This window comes from Tyto alba, unplaced genomic scaffold, assembly GCF_018691265.1.
Source record: "Tyto alba isolate M040663 unplaced genomic scaffold, T.alba_DEE_v4.0 Super-Scaffold_10, whole genome shotgun sequence".
NCBI lineage: Eukaryota > Metazoa > Chordata > Aves > Strigiformes > Tytonidae > Tyto > Tyto alba.
The window spans coordinates 21,008,417-21,028,625 of record NW_024881262.1 but is presented as its reverse complement, the minus strand read 5'-3'; positions in this window follow the sequence as shown (position 1 = coordinate 21,028,625).

Below are 20,209 nucleotides of genomic sequence, written 5' to 3'. Positions count from 1 at the left end.
AGCTATGCCCTTTTTACATGAACTAAAGGTTTGGCCCAGATATGAGTACAGATAAGGTGTGACTATTCTTAGGCAGTACTGGAAACCTATGATGCCCAGTAAAACTGCTGGTCTACATTTGCAGTTCCTTTGACTGTTTTTTTCTTATTCTTCTTTAATTATGTTTGCTTCTCTCTCTTCCCAACAAAATTGCCTCAACTCCAACTGAAACACAGACTGTGATCTACAGTGCATCCATACAGCCTATCAGAACAACAAGACTTACTGTATATCAATAAATTATCCCTGTTTAAGGCAAATTTCATTCATTAGACAGTTCTTCCAGAAGAGCAGTAAAGCTTCACAGAGCTGCCAGAAAGTTAAAGCTACACAACTCTTCTTTCTATATTTCCTTAGGATTTGGCACTCACTAGTTTATCGTGTCAGTGAAAAATCTCCTCCAGAAAACACAGTTCCTATAGGTTGGGTAAATTAGAAAGGTGTCAGACATTGTGGAATGAATTGCAAGAAATTGGGAAAAAGTTATTGGTCTTTCTTCAGCTGTGGCTTCCCTGGAGCTATGGCTGGTGGGCTGAGCACAAAACAGACGACTGCCTCAAACACAAATGTGAATGTTCAAACCTGATTTGACTGGATTGGCACTGAGAGCCTGAGACAATAGCTTCTAATACAATCATTGTGCTTGCCTTGGCACTGCCCACTGCTGTAGCTGCTCTCACTTGCCCGGCTGAAAGGGGATTCACATGAGTGTGGCCAACTCAGGTTAACTCTGTGGTGAAGATTTATATCCACGTATACCAAAATCATCTCAAGAAATGAACACAACTTCTCAGACTGTGTGAACACCATGGTATACATGCACTAAAGGAAGTTAAGAAATTAACATCAGTAAGCTCTTTTAACTAAGTTGGTGATATAAAGGAGAAGGCACAACAAAATTTAAAGATGAGGCTGTAGCACACAGATGAGACAAAATTTACCTACCCATCAGGTAGTTGAGATGAGCAACAAATGAACACACCCAGCAATGAAAGTAAATAACAATGGTCAGTTCAAAGGAGACTTGGATCCATATTTGTGGAAGAAACCAGAAGCTGCAGTCACTGACAGAACTTGTTACTTCACAGTGGTGATGGAATGGTTGATTAGATTTCTCCAGGTTAATAAGGGCAGGCCTCAGTGGGTCAATATGCTTCCCTCATCTTGTATACATTCTCCTGGTATGTAAACTAACAACATCAGACAGTCAAAGCAACAAAGGAAAATAAAAAAAGGAAAAAGAAAGTGTGATGAGGCTTACTGGCTCCTCAATACCTGCTTTCCCTCGTCATGAGGTTGATGAGACGAGTTATGGATTTGGCAGCAAAGCCTGAATGTGAAACACTGAAGGGCAAAGCATTTAGTTTTGACCTAAGCACATTTGGGTGGTATAATGAAGAAAGACAAGAAGTAGAAGTTAAAATGAAAAGGAGACAGCTGAGAAATATAAAAGCCTAAGGTCTTCACCTTTCTCCCTTCTTTTCTGAGTAATGAAAGAGCAAGTCACAAAGAACATGACACCATTCAAAAGAAACATGTCCCACAGTGCATCAGGGGAATCAATTTATTTTACTGCAGTTTTGCCTGACTGTAAACGGACAGACTGTGAAATCAAAGCAGAACTGCAGCAGGTTCTCAAGAGAAAGTAAAAAGGCACAATATGCAGAAATCATTCATCCAAAAGTGATCAAACACCCCAAAATTCAGACCTTGAGAACAATGTAGCTCCTTGCATCCTCCTGGGAAGCAGGTCAGCAGTAACTGTGAAAAGGAGGAGACTAAAGCAAGCAGCCTTCCGGTAGGTGAGAATTAGCAGGTGTGCATCCTCCGGCACTGAGAACGAGAGGAAAACAAGTAGGAAAGGAGAAGAGCTGAAATTTCTCTATTGTACAGAGGTAGTAGCAGGTGATAGAAACTAGCCAGATGCTCAGACGGTGAAAAACTAGACCCCGGGCTGATTTTCAGGGAGAGGGCCAGTCTCTATGAGTCTTCAGTGGCAGAATTTGCCCCTAAATTGAAGATGGAAGCTCAGCCTGCATAAACAAAACTTTTGTAACTAATACCAACTGCAAGCTTGTGTAACACAAATGGACTAAACAGATTACACGGCTCACAGCAAGTGTGAAACTGGAAGGATTTTCAGAGGTCCATCCCCAACTCTGGTCTACCCAGAGCCAGTATTTGTCTAACCTGTTCTTAAAAGATTCTAGAGAAGAGGTTTCTTAAATCTTCCTGTGTTAGCTGAACTATTGCTCACATTGGGAAGTTTTTCAGAATATGTAAATTTTTATTAACAAAGTGCAATAAAACTTTACATTCAAAGAAGCCTAAAATTTTACAAATATAATCCAATCATCTATGTTTAAAACACAATTGTAACTGGAAGCTCTTATAAGTCTTTAAGAAAAATGCTCTGATAAAAGTAACTAGATTCAGTAACCACACTTCCACAGTTGATTCCAATTTTCTGTAACAAGGAAAGTGTTCCTGGAAATATGATTCTTATTGTTACTTAATGTTGATGAGTTACTCAACCAAAACTAATTAGTTCTAGAATGGAAAAGTTGTATATGTGAGTTAGGCATGGTCTCTGGAAAAAGCACTGTTGTAGATCAGCCTTCCTTTATGGGTTAAAGGCAGGGAAGTCAGATAGTCTATTTTTGGAGTCTACAAAATCTATCCAGGTACTACTGTGCTTTCACCTTTGCACTCTCTATTAATATGAGGAGAGCAGTATCACTGCAATTATTTTTAAAAGGACAGGCAACAAGAACAAAAGAATTACTTCCCAATTTAAGAACACCCTTTGAAATGTTTATGAAATGTGGGTCATTCCAACTTGTCTTTACTTAGCCTAAGCACTGCAGGGATGATCTATTCAAGTGATTTATGTCAGCAGGTAACAACAGCCAATTCAGACTGTCTTCTGCTTTGGCCTTGATCACACCATAAACTCAGTCCTAGTAATAAGTAGTAATAAGTTCAAGATACTCTGCAGTTTTCCAAATTAAGGAGAAATGAAAAGGCATGAAACTAGACAACAGCTACTAGATATTTAGCAAACTATCCTCCTATATTAAAGATGCATTGTCAGTCCTTGAGAACTAAGCACATGCAAACCAGTGTTCCAGATCTCAGAAAAGAAAAACTAATTCCACAAGTAATTGCTACGTTGATTCAGTTTAGTATATAAAGAAATAAATTATGACTATGAAACAATCTTAGACAAAAATAATCTGTTCTGCTAAGTGTTACATACTACTGCTTACTTCTTCAGATATAGAATTCATTTTTATCAAGTTGATGAAATTAACTAAAAAGATATTAACCTAACTGATTAGTGGGCAGAAAGAGTCATGGAGCTGATACACCAAATGTTAAAATAAATGTTTAAACGAGTGAGTTTAAATGCTCTCAGGAACACCCTCATTTCACTACATTAACCACAGAGGGTGCCTAAACTGAGTAGTTTTGATTATACTGCTACGTGCAGAGCAGATGAAGCCCCATCCTAAATGACTGAAGAGGAAAAAAAAACAAACAAGGAAAAAAAAAAAAAACCACGCCACACACTGACTTAGTGGCAAAATTCCTTGGAAAGCCCAAAAACTGTATCTCAGTCATCAGGAAGATGATCAGGTTATCTCCTGTGTAGTCCCAGCAATGCAGAGATGCTTTAACTCAGGACAATTTCCTCTAGATTGCATGTAAAAATCATGCAAAATGCAAGGAGACATTTTATAAATGGCAAAACTTGCTACAGGCAAAGTCACCAACTTGCAACCTAACCCCATCCAGGGACATCTAAACCCTAGAGGGAGATGTGATTCAAGAAGTTCTGAGTCACCAAACTATTGTTACAGCTATTCTTTCTGGCCCGAAATTTTCCATTTGTGGGTTTTCCATTTCTCAGCAGGTTTGAAAGGTATTGTTTTCATGGCAACATTCTGTAGGGGTGGGGAAACACTCTTTTACCAGCTCTCACTAGAAGGAAGGAAAGAGAAGAAGAAAGAAGAACAAATTCCCAAAAGATCTGCACAATTTGAGCTAAAATTAAACATGGTTGAATTATAATACATCGCTGAATTGCTGAGAATTGTTAATCAAAGCACAGTTTCCCCAAAACAACCATGAGAGATTCCTGAAGCCACCGTTCTGTCTCTTTAAACACCCCAATTTCAACATGAAGCACCAAAACTATTTTAAGTAGGAGTGAACACAAATTTAAAGTCCCCAAGATTAGCATTTCATCCAGCCAACATGTAGTGTAGGAATGTTAGATCTGAAACATGCACACAAGGGTAGTGTCCAAGTGGAGAAAACTGGTGATAAACAGAGGTTACAGCCAAAAAAAAAAAAAAAAAAAAAAAAAAAAAAACCCAAACTTTTGCATCAGAGACTAACAGGATATAGGCAAAGAAAGATGTCTGCATATCCGACTGTCATTAAACTTGGAGGAATTTGGAGACTTTTGGAAAATGCTAAATGTCCAAACCTGAGCTCAATACTAATTGAAGAAATTTAATTCAAGAAGTTCAAACAAAGCACAGACTCTCATATTTTTAGTTTGTGCAAATGCAGAAAAACACCGTGAAATTAATCTGTTCTGCACTGGGTGGTACCCAAGTCCCCAGAGCTTTAAGCACTTTATGACCAGTCTTTCTGTAAATTATACAAATTCAGCTCACAGTTGGCTGACAGGTGTCCTGTTTACTGACTCAACAAGGATTTTCAGATTTAAGTTAAAAAAAAAAAAAGGAAGGGGGAAATAAGGGGTGAAGGTCATCTTTTTTTAATAAAAACCAGCAACAATTATCTTCTAGCAATAGTGAAAAATTATTCAAATTGAGAGTAAGGAATCATATTTGCTTTTGCAGGAATTTATGGAAAAATAAAACACAAAACCATTATCTGATGTTTTCATATTCTTTCCTCAAAGGCCACATACAGTTTAGAGTACTCAGCCATATAAAAAAAAAAAATTAAATTCAATGGAAGTGAAGGAAGTTTCTTACAGGTGCATATAAGGAACACTCAACACATCCTTAGCTGGTATAAATCAATGAAGCGACGTTGGCTTCAGAAAAGGGAGATTTATTTGCAATAGATGTGAGTCTGAGTAAGAGACACCCCAAGTAAAATAATAATGGACCTCTAAGAAATTTATTTTAGACTAATTCCAATAGTAAGTATTTACAAAGTATGGCATTTTCACTCTATGCTGATGTAAATCTAACGGTCAGCAACAGATCTGGTAGATACAAAACTCATGGATCAAATTCCTCCCTCAGTCACGCTCCATTAGCTGAAATGATGAATGTTCTGGATTTGAAACCCTCATGCTGTCTGACACACATAATTGTACCTCTCATCCTTCTGAAAAGGACCAAATATTTCAGGAAAAAAAAAGTACAAGTGCAAAATTTCTATTAATTGTAGCATAAGATAATCAGACAGAGATGACCTATCTTGAGGCCACACTGTCCATTCCAACAGAGATTTTGAAAGTTTAAATGAGAACTGGGGGAAAAAAAAAAAAAAAAAAATCTGAAAACACTTTATCAAACAAAACAAACAAAGCAAATGAAACGGGCACAACCACCTCTCAATTTTCACATGGCTCCATTGGTTGCAGTAAAGTTTGGAAAGTAGTCAGGTGATAATAAGAAATTAGGATAACCAAGTCCAGTCGGTTACCTGGTTAATCAGGATAACTAATCCAAGTTTAATTAAACATGAAATGGTGAGGAGTTAGCAATGAGAGTAAAGATTGGCGCAGTACAGCTACAATAGCGCTCTCTTGCCTGTGAACTGCTCAATGCAAAAGCAGTATGTAGGACAGATATTTAAACCCATAGTTGGCGTTCATGTTTACTGTATGCTGCACAACTTAAATAGTTGCTGCCATTGCACACAAAGGAAATTCGTGTACATGGCAGTGAAATATTCACAAAGCACTAGGTTCCCAAGCAAGTCACACAGTAAGAGCGGTCTCATGAGCTTCACTTCCGGAGATGTGCCATCATCAATGCAGCTCAAATGGACTAGGACTAAAAATAAAATAAGAAGAAGCCCTTACACCTGTAAAATGTGAGCTGTAGTAGCCAGTCTGGAGAGACGGGTCACAATTGATGGAATAAGTTTTCGTTCCAGCTTGTGCATTATTGATGGGGACCAAAGCACGTAGAAGAAGCTCGAGTCAGGAAGAGACCTTGACTGTAGACTCACACAGAATCCTGACAAATTCACAGGGCTGCAATCATCTCCGACATAAATAACCAATGTTTTCATAAGATCTCTGTATTCCAAACGCAGGAGAGAACCTGAATCAACTCAAATTTGAGAAAAGATAACTAACAAGCAGAACTGTAGAAGCACAGAACTGTGAAATCCCATGGTCTGTCACACTCAAAAGAGGCAAAGGCCCCATGTGGTCAAAACATCTCTTCCTTATAGTGTGTATATTTACACAATTTTAATGAGTCATGCCAAGACATAAACACACAAGTGAAAGAGAAATCCATTGTCTAAATAGCTTTCAAAAGTGGCTTAGAATATGATTAGAAGTGTTGGGATTTTTAGGCTTTTTCCCAGTGCAATTGTGCCATCAGACACAAGCCATGCATAATACCTGAGCAATGCCTCCCATTCACCCTATCCAGCTAATTCTCTTCAGCAAAAGGAAATTTTTCTTCACAACACAGTGGTGTAATTCAGACTTGACACAACATTCTCATGGCAATTCTTGCTCATAAGCTTAAAACACTGAACATGCTCCAAATAACCTAACAGTGCTTCAGATATTATGGCCTTCTAAAATGAGGAACATTTCATTTTGCACAGTTGACTGCAGTCAAACAGTTTCAAGAATGAGATGCTGGAGAACTTGTATTCCCTGAGATTCTTTTGATGAAAAGATGCTTGTTTGCCTCTTTTATTAAACCCATTCATTCATATCTCTTTCTATATATAAAAACTATGTGTAACAAAGCAGCCAAAAACACGTCATGAGGAAGCATACAGACTATTTTTAAAGTATTGTTTTAAATGCAAATCATGAAAACAATCAAAATAATGATATAAAGGTTTAAAGAAAAAAGCTTTATCTTTATACCAGGAGGGATATATTTAAATTTAGGCCCCACCTAGAGATGTAAATTAGAAGGTTTTGTATGTTTATCCTATAAGGCCACTGGGAGAGAAGGGCTTCTCCAGCAGGTGAGAGTTGCAGCCTGTCCCAGCTGCAGGAAGCCTTGACTCTCACCAACCCACTCTGCTCCGTGCCTGAAACCAGTTGCTGAGAGTAGCCTCCCCGTGCCAAGTTTAAACAACTTGCATCCTCCTCAGATGAGCTGTGCATCCAAGCTGATGTCAGTATAAGGCTAGAGAACTAAGTTGGTTTATATCCTCTACATCCTGATCTTTTAGCAATGAAACTAAAGCTCTGTACACACACAAGGATGCAGGATCAAAGCACACAGATGAAAGTTAGAAAAACATTCCTTTTTTCCTTCCCCACATCCTTTTTTTTAAAAAATAAATAAAAAAAAAAAATAAAAGCAAACACTGAAGTAACTTGAGAGGGCACTTATGGGCAAAACAGATTCAGTTTTGCTCATGATTCTAAGACTCAAGCCAAACTTCACAATTCAGTAGGGCAGTTTTCTTTAAATGACCACAAAATGAGAACTGTCATTTTTTAGAGAGCTCCTGTGAAAGCCAGGAACCCTGCCAGGCTAATAGCACTCACTGCTGAGGGCAGATTACTCTCCCTCTCCCCTGAGCCCATCAGGATTAGTACTGATAAGCAAACATAAGAGAACCCAAGAGAGGCTCTGACAGTACCACTCCACTGCAATTAATTAATTCCCTCAAAACACAGCAGTTTAGATAAATCAGCAAATACCCAGGAAATAGAGGAAAGAAGAGACATAAAATGTTTTACCAGAACTTCTGACTACATACTTTAAAGCCACATGACACTGCATGACCAAGTCATTTATGTGATTATCTAATGATTCTGTGCATCAAAAAGTTTCATAGACTTCTTCAATAACATTGCTCCACTGGAAATAAAACTAATACATCTTTAAGTAAAGACAGTTTATTTCAAGGAAAAAGAAACCCTATAGTATTATGTCAAACTTTTTTTTTTTTTTTCCTTCCCCTAAAAACGACAGTGTAGAATTCATTGGTTTGCCAAGGTCACCGTGGATCACAACACTTGCAGATTTTGCTGAAGCAGGGACCATGCTCAGCACAGTAGGAGACTAGGTTCTGAATCAGTGGTCTGTTACCCCTATCATCATGCCCTTTCCCAATCACAGACGTATATCTGTCTATAAAATCCTCTGTACCTGATCCTCTCATAATGACCCTGGGTAGTCACACCATGTATTAAATACAGGTTTAAAAGTGTTACCACATTGAGACACCTCAGTGATTCAAGGCAAAGGACAAAGTGATTGCTATCAGCTTTTGACAGTTGTGCCAGCAATACTGCCCCCAATATTAGTCCTCTTCAGGACACAGAAGGGAGAAATGATGTCATCAGTGTGCAACTGTTGCTACTACCCAAGGAATGCTTCACTAGGACAGAAAACAAGGACAGCTACCCCAGCAGAGCATACTAGGCCTGACCACAGGCTTCTACATGAACGAGAAAAATTACGGTTTTCTTTTGGATTATTGAACATACATTGAGTATCCTCTTATACATGTGAGGATAACTAGGTGTGTAACCTCAATTGTCAGAATCTTTTATATTTGTATTAATTTTGTGACCCCTTCAGTTCTCCTTCTGCTTGTAGGATGAAAGCAAATCTACGGAAGGGAGGGGTCACTGCCAAAGGTCATCTATATTTAATAAAGTTTCATGTGCTGGGTCACATAGCACTCCCAAGCTGAAAAGAAGGCTCTGTTGCTGGGACTTTAAAAAACAAGTTGAAGGTAGCGTACAGTCACACTACAAGCAGTTGTCAATCAGTTCTTACTGTGCCTTCCAACTTTTTCAGAATAACTAGGAAAGTTGGAAGGTTTCCTCAAAGTGCACCATTCTGTTATGGGGGAAAAAAGTCTTTGGAGGGTTGACGTTCATTTCATTAGAAACAACCCCACATGATTCACTTACTCCTAACAGTATGATCTCTGTTAATTCACTAAGCTTACTTACATGTCAAAGGTTTTGCTATTACATGTCCCACACCAAAAAGAAAAAAAAAAAAAAAATCAGCCTATTTCAGCTGTTTAAGTTTGTACTACATATTGCTGCACTTACTGAGGCTCCAAGTTAGGGAAGCGTGCTTGCTCAGGAAAACATGGCAGCATATGTTTAATTTTAAGCATGTGCTTTCCAAGTCCCCCCACACTCATACACATGACTGGTGAAAGACTTCAGTATAGTGGTGTGTTCATCTGAATCCAGGACAGAGAGTACTTGAACAATTCCACAAAGTCATTTTAGATATTCTTCTGAGAAGAAAAAGGTTTTCTTTCAAAGTATCAGGCTCCTTTTGTCTATGCATGTAAGTATGCCACAGATGAAGTGATGAAAGTTTGCAGCATCTGACATGTAAATTAGAGAGAAGAGAAGGTAGAGACATGTATAGCATCAAGCTTGCTTTAATTCAGGCACACTTAATTTTTCTGGAATGCAACAGCGGTCCCTGCCATGAAGTTTTCCATGCATGAATAACTACAGCAGAATAACACTCAACATTTACAGCTGCCTAGAGGCCCCAGGAAAACTTGGTCATATACAATATGTATTTTAAACTCCCCATGGAAGCAGAGAGTGTCATTTGTAGAGATCAGAGCTGTAAGTAATCAAAGCGGACTTATTATGTAAGACTCAGTTCTAGACATAACTCATATACCAGCAAACACCAGAACTTAAACAGCTAAATCAGATTACTCCAGATGTACACTAGTATGAGAGCAGTCCACAATATCTACCATTTTAGTTGGTCCTGCTTATCTGTCATACTTTTGGTATTCCGAGAACGACAGACTCTAATACACTGAAACTCTTATGCACATGTGTGTATATACACGTGCATATAAAACTAGAGAACAACCTAATATTTATCAACAGGGGTTTAATCAGAAGTAGACCTTCTCTCAGACCAGTCTGAGAAAGCTACAGTATTAAGTCACAAAGAGTAAGTGGAAACTGAAGCACACCTGTGTTTCAGTGAAGCCTTTAATAGAATAGCTCAAAATTCTCAAACTAAATTCTAAGTGAACACCTCCCCAGAAAACAAAAAACCACACCCACATATTAGTTGCAATGCATTCCAGAGGGCCACAATAAATAACAAAACGTAGAGGAACTAAAGCAGAATCCCTGATCTACTTTGATTTAGCATGTTTCTTACTAGGAGGAAGAAGAAACAAGAAGCTTCTTAGTAAAATCACCAGATTAATAACAAATTCAGAGCTCAGGTAGAGAGAGGAAAAGAAAAATATGAAACAAAGACCATTAATTAATCCCTCTCTTCTTGTGATGCCAAAATGCCAAATCTTTTTAAATTAAAGGCACTTAGTAGCATGTAGAACTGAGTCTTGCAGATGCAAACACCCTCTCCATGTCCATTTTTATTTTCTGGAGCATCACAGCCCCTTGCTTGGGCTAAATCCATGTTACAGCACTTTGTACTGCCCTCCCACTTTCTCCAGTGGTTAGTCTGGAGCATACTGGGCATCTCAGGGGTGTAAATCATACCTCACAGCCCACAGCTCACCACGAATGGGGTTACTTTGGCTCTCCTGTTCCCATTTCACACCCCACATACAGAAAGCCAGACGTGGCTATAAAGGAGACTGACAAGGTCACAGGCTTCTGGAGCTCTGGAAGCACCATACAAATACTAATTTCAGACATAGGAGGAGGAAAATGAGGTGGACAATTCCCATATTTTAAGCAACATAACTGCCTCAGCAATTTCACATCATAGTATGTATGCCATTTAGCCCTATCCTCTCCTCCCCCATCCCCTTCTGTTTCCAGAGCAGGCAGCCAACACATCCTGCTATGGAGAGACTAAACATTACAGTGCCTTGTCATGTTTCCTTCTGCCAAGAGAAAAAGGGGTATCTTTTGCCCCTCATTCTCTCTACACACCAACGTGTCAGATACAGGTCTTGCTTATCCTCCAGAGCAGGCATCCAACTCCCAAGCTGCGCACAGAGCTTGTGCCACACCATCAAACCTAAAACTTTCCTAACCCTAGCCAGTTCACCATTTTAGATGTCAAGAGGGACAAATCAGTCTAGCTGCACTGAAGTTACAGAAACACTGTCATGGCTGAGAATATGCCTATGGTGCTGTAGTATCCAAGTGTCTCCTCTCATTCCTTACTAGTAAGTAAGATCTCCTGGTCAGGGACAAACGGGCTTTGACACACAGAAGAAGAAAAGCTAATAATGTCACCAACATGCCCTGCGGCTAACATTTACAAAGAGACGTTTTTACTGCTGCATGAAGATAGGATAGGAAAAAGCCTTGTCTTGTTGGCATATATACACATGCATACACAAACAGGCGCACACTGTGCAAAATTGTTTGAAGAGCTTGTGGTCTTGTTGTTAAATGAGTTGTGAATGTTTCCAAAAAGCCTAAACACTAGACAATGGCAGCACATTGCTAAAGAATGTTTAAGGGATTTAGGCTGATCTGATAATTGCCTGGTAAGACAAAAGCAGAAACAGCTTACAGAAATAAAGGACATGGGTTTGAATGAAGTTTCCAAAAAATGTATCTTTAATTTTTAAGATGACATAAGATACGCTGCAGAGAATCAAAAAACACTAACTACAAGATAAAAATAGAAAGGATCGTCTGTCAGGAGAGCAAATCCACATTGACACACCCTTTCAGAGGACAGACATCCAAAACTCCACGTTCAAAAGAGTAAGTCTCCCCACTTGCTCTGAGCCGTTACAAGACACCCAACAGAGAGTGATTTTCATTTCATACACTCTAAAGTCAGGAGCATGATGTGAACACAGATGACTTGAACTTTCATTTTTTCACCCCAGACTTTCTAGATGAAGCAGCCAGGACACGTATAACATAGACGAAACACTCATTTGTGCAAGAACTGCAACTCTAGTCTTGTTTCTATAGTCAAAACCATTTAAATTGGAGTTGGATGAATCCAGCAAAAATACATCTGTGAACATTTTCTGGCCTGTTAACATGCTTATGTTCCTACACTTCCACCTCAGTTTTCTGCACATATCCCACCCCCACATTTAGACAAAAGTGGTGGCATCTGGCTCAGATGGTCCCCGACCAACAAATCCTTGGAGGCTGTGTAAGTACAACTCAGAAGGTATCACCTTATTCTTATTATCTTCCTTTGGCACAGCTATCAGAGACAGAGCTCTACAATCTGAGCCAGCACATCTATTTCTATAAACATTCATACTGGTAAGTGGGAAGAGAAAATTCTAGTTTTATGAGAAGAGGGTTATGCATAGCATCAACCTCCCTGCTCACACACACACCAGAAACACTTAACATATACCATCAGGAAACAGGAACAAAATCCGATCACTCAGGCCATGCTGAATACATATAAAACCTTTTCCTAAATATTGAAAGAATTAAAAACCTACACATCCCTAAAATAGTCAACATGTAATCATGAACACGACACATTTATGAAAAATCAAATTCTTAACATTATAAATCCACTAGTAGAAAAAGAAGAGTTAATACATTAATGAAAATCCATCTGCGCTACTTTGTTTTTGTATGCATATTAAGGAAAAATTAGAGCCTATCTGCCACTTAAAAATTATTATTATGCTCAGATAGTCCTCTGAGCAGCAACCAGATCTGCATTGCAGATACACGTATTGAATCTTAAGTGGTTTTATAACAAATAAAGTTCACAAATTGAAACACCCTACATAAGGCAGCAAACAAGTTATAATCTCAGAAGACTATACATGTGTGTTATCACAAAGCAGTGTGTCTCATCACATGCATGATATCACAAAGCAATAAGCACTGTTCTTTTATGTTAAGCACAGCAATATGTTCTATGCCAGAACTCTATTATTTTCTTTAATACTTATTTTATTAAGCAAGAGAAAAAAAATAATAAATCAGATGGCAATCTCGTGTATTCAGAACAACTCTGAATGAAGCTTGTACAACATTTTAGCAAATATTTATTGCAACTACAGAAAAGCCATTCCTCTCTTAGGCTTGTGATCAGCTGTAGTTACCATTCACTAGGACCAAAACATGCATTTCAATGAGAAACTGGCAAAGAATAAATACATATAAGAGACGGAAAAGGCAAGGACTCCAAATTCACTGAATATACAACCTGTTTTTCCACTAGATGCATTTTAATTACATTTTGCAGATGTTTTTTTGAATCTTTTGCCATAGCATGTGAAATTAATTTTTGAGGAAAGGGAATGCAAGAGGAGCTTTTTCTATATTTACATGTTAAAGAGTATTTGCTGGTCTAGGCATGGTAAAATGCATTCTGCTATTCGAGGGAGGCACTTTCCAGGGACACTGCACATCAGTTTCCAGGTCTGAACAACTCAGAAGCAACAGCATTGCCATGGAGTGGGTATGCGCATACATAAACTAGTCCTCTGTCTTGAATAAATTCAGTCTTGATGTACGATAGATTCCCATTCTTGTTCCACCAAACTGGAAGCAAAAGCTAAAAATGGCCACTTTTCACTGCCATTTTAAAGTTTACAAGATTTCTCCAATATTTTGGAAAGCTACATTCCAGGAACAAATGGATTACAAAAAAAAAAAAAAAAAAAAAAAAAAAAGAAGAAGAAACTTCTTTTTCCATTACCTATTTTAAGCAATACTTTGGTTTATTGTGAGGGGGACAGTCAAACAAGATAAATGTGTAGATCTTCACTAGAGATGTAGACAGCAGAGACAGTCCAGTGCATTTTGCAGAGTATTTTGGTTTAATGAGTTCAAAGAATACTTTCTTCTTCAAAGTCAAATTTCACCACCACCGGCCGGGTCATGTTCCACTTCTTATTTCGATTCCTATCCTCGATGAACTCCTGGTAAGGATCTTTCTTTGAAATAGCTTTCTTCGAGCGTACATAACCAAAAAAGACAGTTAATGCCAGGAAAGAGTAGAACAACATGACAAAGAGGATGAAGAAATAGGCATTGTCATATGGTTTGTATTGTGGCTCTTTTTGTTCCGTAGCATTTTTCCTTGTGTCCAGGTTCCTCTCCAGAAGTTGCAGAACACATTGTGAGATGAGAGATGCTAAAGCTGTTTGGTTCATGTTGGGGAATTAAAAAGCATGTCAGAAAACACGGAGGGGAATGAGCATCTAGGAGCCCCAAGCAATGCTTCATTGAAGTGGGAATCTATCCACTAGCTTTAACAGGAGTTGGATCTGGCCTGTAATCATTTCCTCTTTTGGTAAGGAATGCTGTTAAGCACTTATTGTGTCTCAGTCATTTGATAATGAGGCATTTGGCTGATAAGCCTGCCTTGCCTGTGAAGTGAAGTCTATTAATAATAACAATAATGGAACAATAACAAATCCCAGAGACATACATCTGCCAGCAGTTTTAAATGTATGATTTTTCTCCTCTGCCCCCTCTATATATGAAGAGCAAATCTGCTCAGGTCACTAAGTGAAAGGATTTTAAAAGCACCAGTGGGATGTGATAGGGGTTTGGGGCAGGAGACGGGGGTAGGGGGAAAAAAAAAAGTAAAATCATCACATCCTTGGTGGAAGAAAGCACTTAAGTCCATCTCAAAGTTGAAGCATGTAAACCATCTCACACATTTTTAAACAAGTATCTCTAAATGCTCAGGTGCTTTCTCTCAGCATCACAGCTGGCAGGGTCTGACATTTCCACACAGTCCCTACAGAAAGGCCACCAAAATGTACTGCCTGTGGAATGAACTAGCATTCAGGATAAGGAAGGCTTGTTGAATACTGATATGGCATTTCTGTCAGTTGCTATCTGTAAGTTAAACATGAAAACTTACATTTCAACTCAAATAGGAGAGCCTCAGAGCTTAAGTGGGAAGTTGAATGTTTCAATGTGTCTGTGTAAGCATTAGGATTGCTATTCTGTAGCTGTGTGCTGCCACAAATACATACCAAAGTGAGTAATACCCAAACTGAAGAGAACTGCCTATAACATCGTTCTGGAAAAATGAAACCCTTGACTGCCACTGACAAGTGGACTGCACTGAATATTTTCAGACAAGGAGCAAGGGGGTTAAGTCTTCTCCAGTGTGGTTTGTCACAGGTCATGTCTACTTGCATGATAATAGCAGAGCAGTGCCCTGTGGATTCCTGCTTCCTATTGTGTTTTACAGGCTAGGTCACTCTAAAGTAAATTGTTGTTTTACAAAGTAGTGAAACCTTATCTTGCTACAAAAAAAAAAAAAAAAAAAAAAAAAGTCCTTACTGCCACAAATGACAATGCCAGCTGTTTCTTTCTGTGATCTGAATTCTGGGGAGTAAGCACCATGACTTTGAAGTGGAGAGCACATCACCCGACTAGCAGTTTGCCAACTCTGCACTGTTTCTTTAGGCCTGACCCCCTGAACTGATTGTATGATGACTAAATCACATGCTAAGATTGCAGTATATCGGTATCACTAAACAGCCTGCATTTGTCATTAAGAGTTTCTTGTAAAAAGAAAGATGAAAGTGAAGTCTGTAATTTTATATGAGCAGCAGACTATGGTATAAGTACATTTAGAATATGCAACTTCTAGAAGAAATGTTCAGCTCCACATTTTAACTATTTGTTTTTAAATCGGCCTAAAAAAAAATAAAAATAAAAAAAAAATCCCCATAAAGAGCAATGCCAAATCCTGTTCTTGGTTAGGGTCAAGTTATGGCAGAGATCTTATTCACCTATTCTTGGGGGTAGAGGAGAACAGATTCAGGGGACCTAATCCTGTTATGAGGAAAGAGAAGAAAAGCTTTATCATCAGTTTAACTACAAATAAAATACATTCATTAAACTAATACAAAATCTTCAGGGGAACTATGCCCAATTTATATTCATGTAACTGGAAAAGGATTTTCATTTAGGTTTTGCAACTTTTCCAGAGCTCTGTAAACTCTTACTGTTTGTTTGTTTTTTAAAGAATTTGCTTCAGTAAAAGGAGCGTGCAATTCTACATAAATTAAATTGGACACATGCTAGTCTCTGTAAATTTCTTGCCTGCTTGAGAAACACATGACTTCTGTTGGCCATGTTTGTGGGGATTTTGGTATTGGCAAAATAGATTTTAAAAGAGTGGGCAAGGAAAGGTAGGACACCACAAGCGCGTAGAGAAACAAGTGACAAAAATCACAATAGTGAATTCAGTGACAGTTTTGGGTATGCCATGGACAAGTATGTTGTGCCTACACTTCACCATGCCTCTTAACATAGAGCTGCAGCACCCTGCTTCTTTAGGGGCACACTCATATTTTATTGAAGTGTTTTAACTCACATTATGCTATGCAGTGAACTAACTGCCTCACATGTCTAAGCAGTTTTTAAATGCTTCTGAATGAAAGGTATACAAAGACTTGTACTTTTTCTCCCCTGCTTTCAGAGAGTCAGATCCACATCAGTCTAAGCCTGGGAGCTAAATTACTGTGTTAACACCGGGCCACACTTGTCAATACATGGGCTTCATCCCACAAGTAACTCACAAACTCAGAGTCCAGACACATTGAACTCAGCTCTACACCCTCCTTTCCAGACATACCATAAAGTATCCAGGTCTCCCTACAGCTTGAGCTACTCTAGACCTGAGTAAGCCACCCTTAACATAACTGATACTACATTTCCACATGACTACTCATGGAGTAATCTCCACACCACCTAAGAAAGGATGATGCACAAAGGAAGACTTACAGCTTTAACACTGCCCGTTGTAGGAAAGATATAAAGGCTTTTCATACACATGTACAAGAAAACTACAAACTAAGGAATGAACATACCATACAGACAAATTCTTCTGCCTCCAATTAAATGGTTAAATGGAGCCTCCAGGTGTGCTTCTGAGTAAGCCAAGGGACCTCAACTGCACTCCAGTCAGCCTTGGGAAGCATTATGCCTTCCCACCACCCTCCCACATAAGAGCGGAGCTGCTCACTGATAGCCCATAGAGCTCACCTATGCAGCCCTGTGCCTTAAGTGCTCTTGCCCAAACACACCTGCAGGAGTTAGATGATATGACCCAACCTCAATTAAAGGGAGATGCTCATTCCCCTTTCTGCTCCTCTAATGTAATCTGGTTTTATTGTAATTTAGGGTGTTTCTGTGCACGGTTTCTGTATCCAGTTGAACAGATTAATGTTCTGTTAGGCTACACAAACAAACACTGCTTTAATGTCACTTTTCCTCTCCCTTTTTTTCACCCTCCCCCAAACAGCTAAAAGTACATAATGGTGCTTTGAACAAGATCCTAAAGAGCTATTTCCATAAAGCAGTCCAATTCTTTTTAGAGATGTAAGTACATGAAATTCTTCAAATGCGGGGGGACAATGAATGAAGATTAAAAAGAAAGTAAAAGATTAAAAGGAAAAGACCATAAGAAAAACTCAAAGGGGGGGAAAAAGATCAAAAAGAGGATTAACCATGTTACTTGTTGTTTTTCAGAAATTAAAGAAGTATGGAGGATAAGGAATTTGTTTCCTTTTGGCCCTAGAAAAATGCCAATTATGGTAGCTAAATTGCCAGGATCACATATCAGTATGCTTTGGAAATGTGAGAAATGGATGGGAAATATAAACACAGGGCAATAGCTTACAGTTATGTTATGAATTAAGCCACAAAAATATCAAGATTTAGTCACTGAACAAGCTGCCAAAGTTAATCTTTCCTGATGAACTTGAGCAGAATCAGAATAGAAGCAAGAGAACTGTAGTTTCAGAGATCAAAATTGCCTTATTCACTCATCTTTGCTATCTCCAGGTCCTCACGCACCTAAAACTTCCAATAAAAATCAAAGGAAAGTACCTGGGTGCATACGGGTGTAAGATCAAGCTCTGTATCTACTGTGTGTATTCATTTTAGGAGTTTTTTTAAAGCTTTACGGATAAAAAGATTAACTACTCCAAGTCCCTTTTTGGCAAGAGAGATTGTGATATGATCCACACTAGCACACTTTTGTTTTCCTTTATATTTTTAGGACACAATAACAGAATAACCTTTTGGGGGTGGAGAAACAGCTTCCTTCCAGGTCTTTTAAATGGATGGCATTTATGTAGCCCTTTACGGATAAGGATGACAAAAGGAGGTAGGCAGGGATTCTTGCCACAAGTTTGATGAGCATTTAAACCCCAGATACCATTTACCAAGATCTACAGGGTAATTTTACCCAAACCAACAACTATTTTTACTGAGGCTCATCAGATGGTTTTGCCATGCTCTGTTCTCACTGAGGTAAAGCAGGCCAGCTCTGCAACCTGCCACCGCAGCTGGGGACAGCCGCCTGGCCTGGGAGGACACCTGGGAGGGCCCAGCCACCTGAGGGACGGACAGACACCCCACGCCTGAGACTCCGTTGCAATCTCAGCACTGGCACGCATGGTCTGAATCAAGACCAGATTCGACAAAATGCTCTGAAACTAAAACCAGCCTAAAGCGAAGTCTCACAGAAGCAGTCTGGTTTGGATCCCAACTGCAGTTATCGAGCAAATCCCCAGAAGCCACTCACCAGCTGCTCTGATCCCAACCACGCCATGCTGCTGCTCACACGTAGGTCACCTGGGGCTGCCACAGCACTAATGTAGCTCTGCCATGTCCCACAGTAGCACCTGCAAATGAAGCTTTAATTTTATACAGTGCTCCATGCACCAGGAGCTGAATCCAGAAATAGCACATGCTGTTCCCAGACGTTCCCAAAGGACAGACAGTACGCTCTGCCCAAAGGCACCCACTGCTGCTGTGGGTGGGAACGCCTCTGCCCTGGCTGCTCCCCTCAGCCACCCCTCACTGAGCCCATAGGCTCGAGGAAAACGTGCTTTTAGCAGTACCGAGGGGCCACAGCACCATCTCCCCTTCCCACCCATCATGCGCCCTCCCTGGGACAGCAGCACCCATGTGCAAAGCTGTATTTGGGCTTTACCTTCAGGAGAAACCACCCCTCCAGTTTCTCAGAGGATTCCCAGCGTGGTTCCTGTTGCCTCCCCTACTTGCCTGCAGAGAAAGCTACGCTGTTTCCAGCGCACATGGCAGCCGGATACCCCAGCACTGGCAGGACAAGCTGGCTGACCCCTCGGCCCTCACACACCACAGAGCCCAGTCCCTCCACCTCTCCCAGCCAAGCGCGGTCCCTCCCCACTCACACCATCGATCGCCCCCAGCCCCAGCAAGTCAGAAGTTCCCCCCTTGGCAGCGGCTGTTTGCTCTGCTCAGGGCTGACTGCCTCCACAGCTGGTGGGTGCCATGTCTCGGCTGGTCCCCACCCAGCGGGTGCTCCACAGTGGCCCCCAGTGCCCCCCCACCATCCTTGCCGCATGCCTGCCATGGCTACACTACAACGTGCTTAGGAACCCCTCTAAAAGAAAAGCTGAAACTCCATCTTACTTTTTAACACTTATTCACCGTCCCCTTTTCAAATCAGGCAACCCTAACTGTTTCAAGTTTTCCCTCGGGTTTCACTGCCAGGTGAAACTGCGAGGCGCCATTTTGGAACCACTGCAGTTTGTGCAGGGGCCTGCCAGCACTGCTGTGCCCTAAGGCCTGGCAGCGGGAAGCCATGGCAGCATAGCCTACCCCTGCTTCCCGCAGCCTGCGGCCCTCACTGAGGCAGCGGGGCAGTCACAGCGTTTGGAAAGAGGAGGGAAGAGATAAACTCTGAAGAGTGATGTGGGCGCTGGGAAAAAAAGTTGTCACTGGTGGGCACCTGCGGAGTGGAAGGGCTCAAGGTTGCCAGGAGCCACTGGGGAAAGGGATGTGAGGGGGAGCAGCTATGACACCGAGGAAACGGGGTGTCTTCCACCATGTGGAGACTTCAGATGGAAGTGATGGAGAAGGAGTTTGGTCAAGTGTCAAGTACTGGACTTGGCAGAGGGGTAAGACCCCAACAAGACCCTGCGCCAGGTATTGTGCGGGAACTGGATGATCCCCGCCAGCCCCACCACCCCCTTCACCGGGATGCAGCAGGGATAAAACAGTATTTCA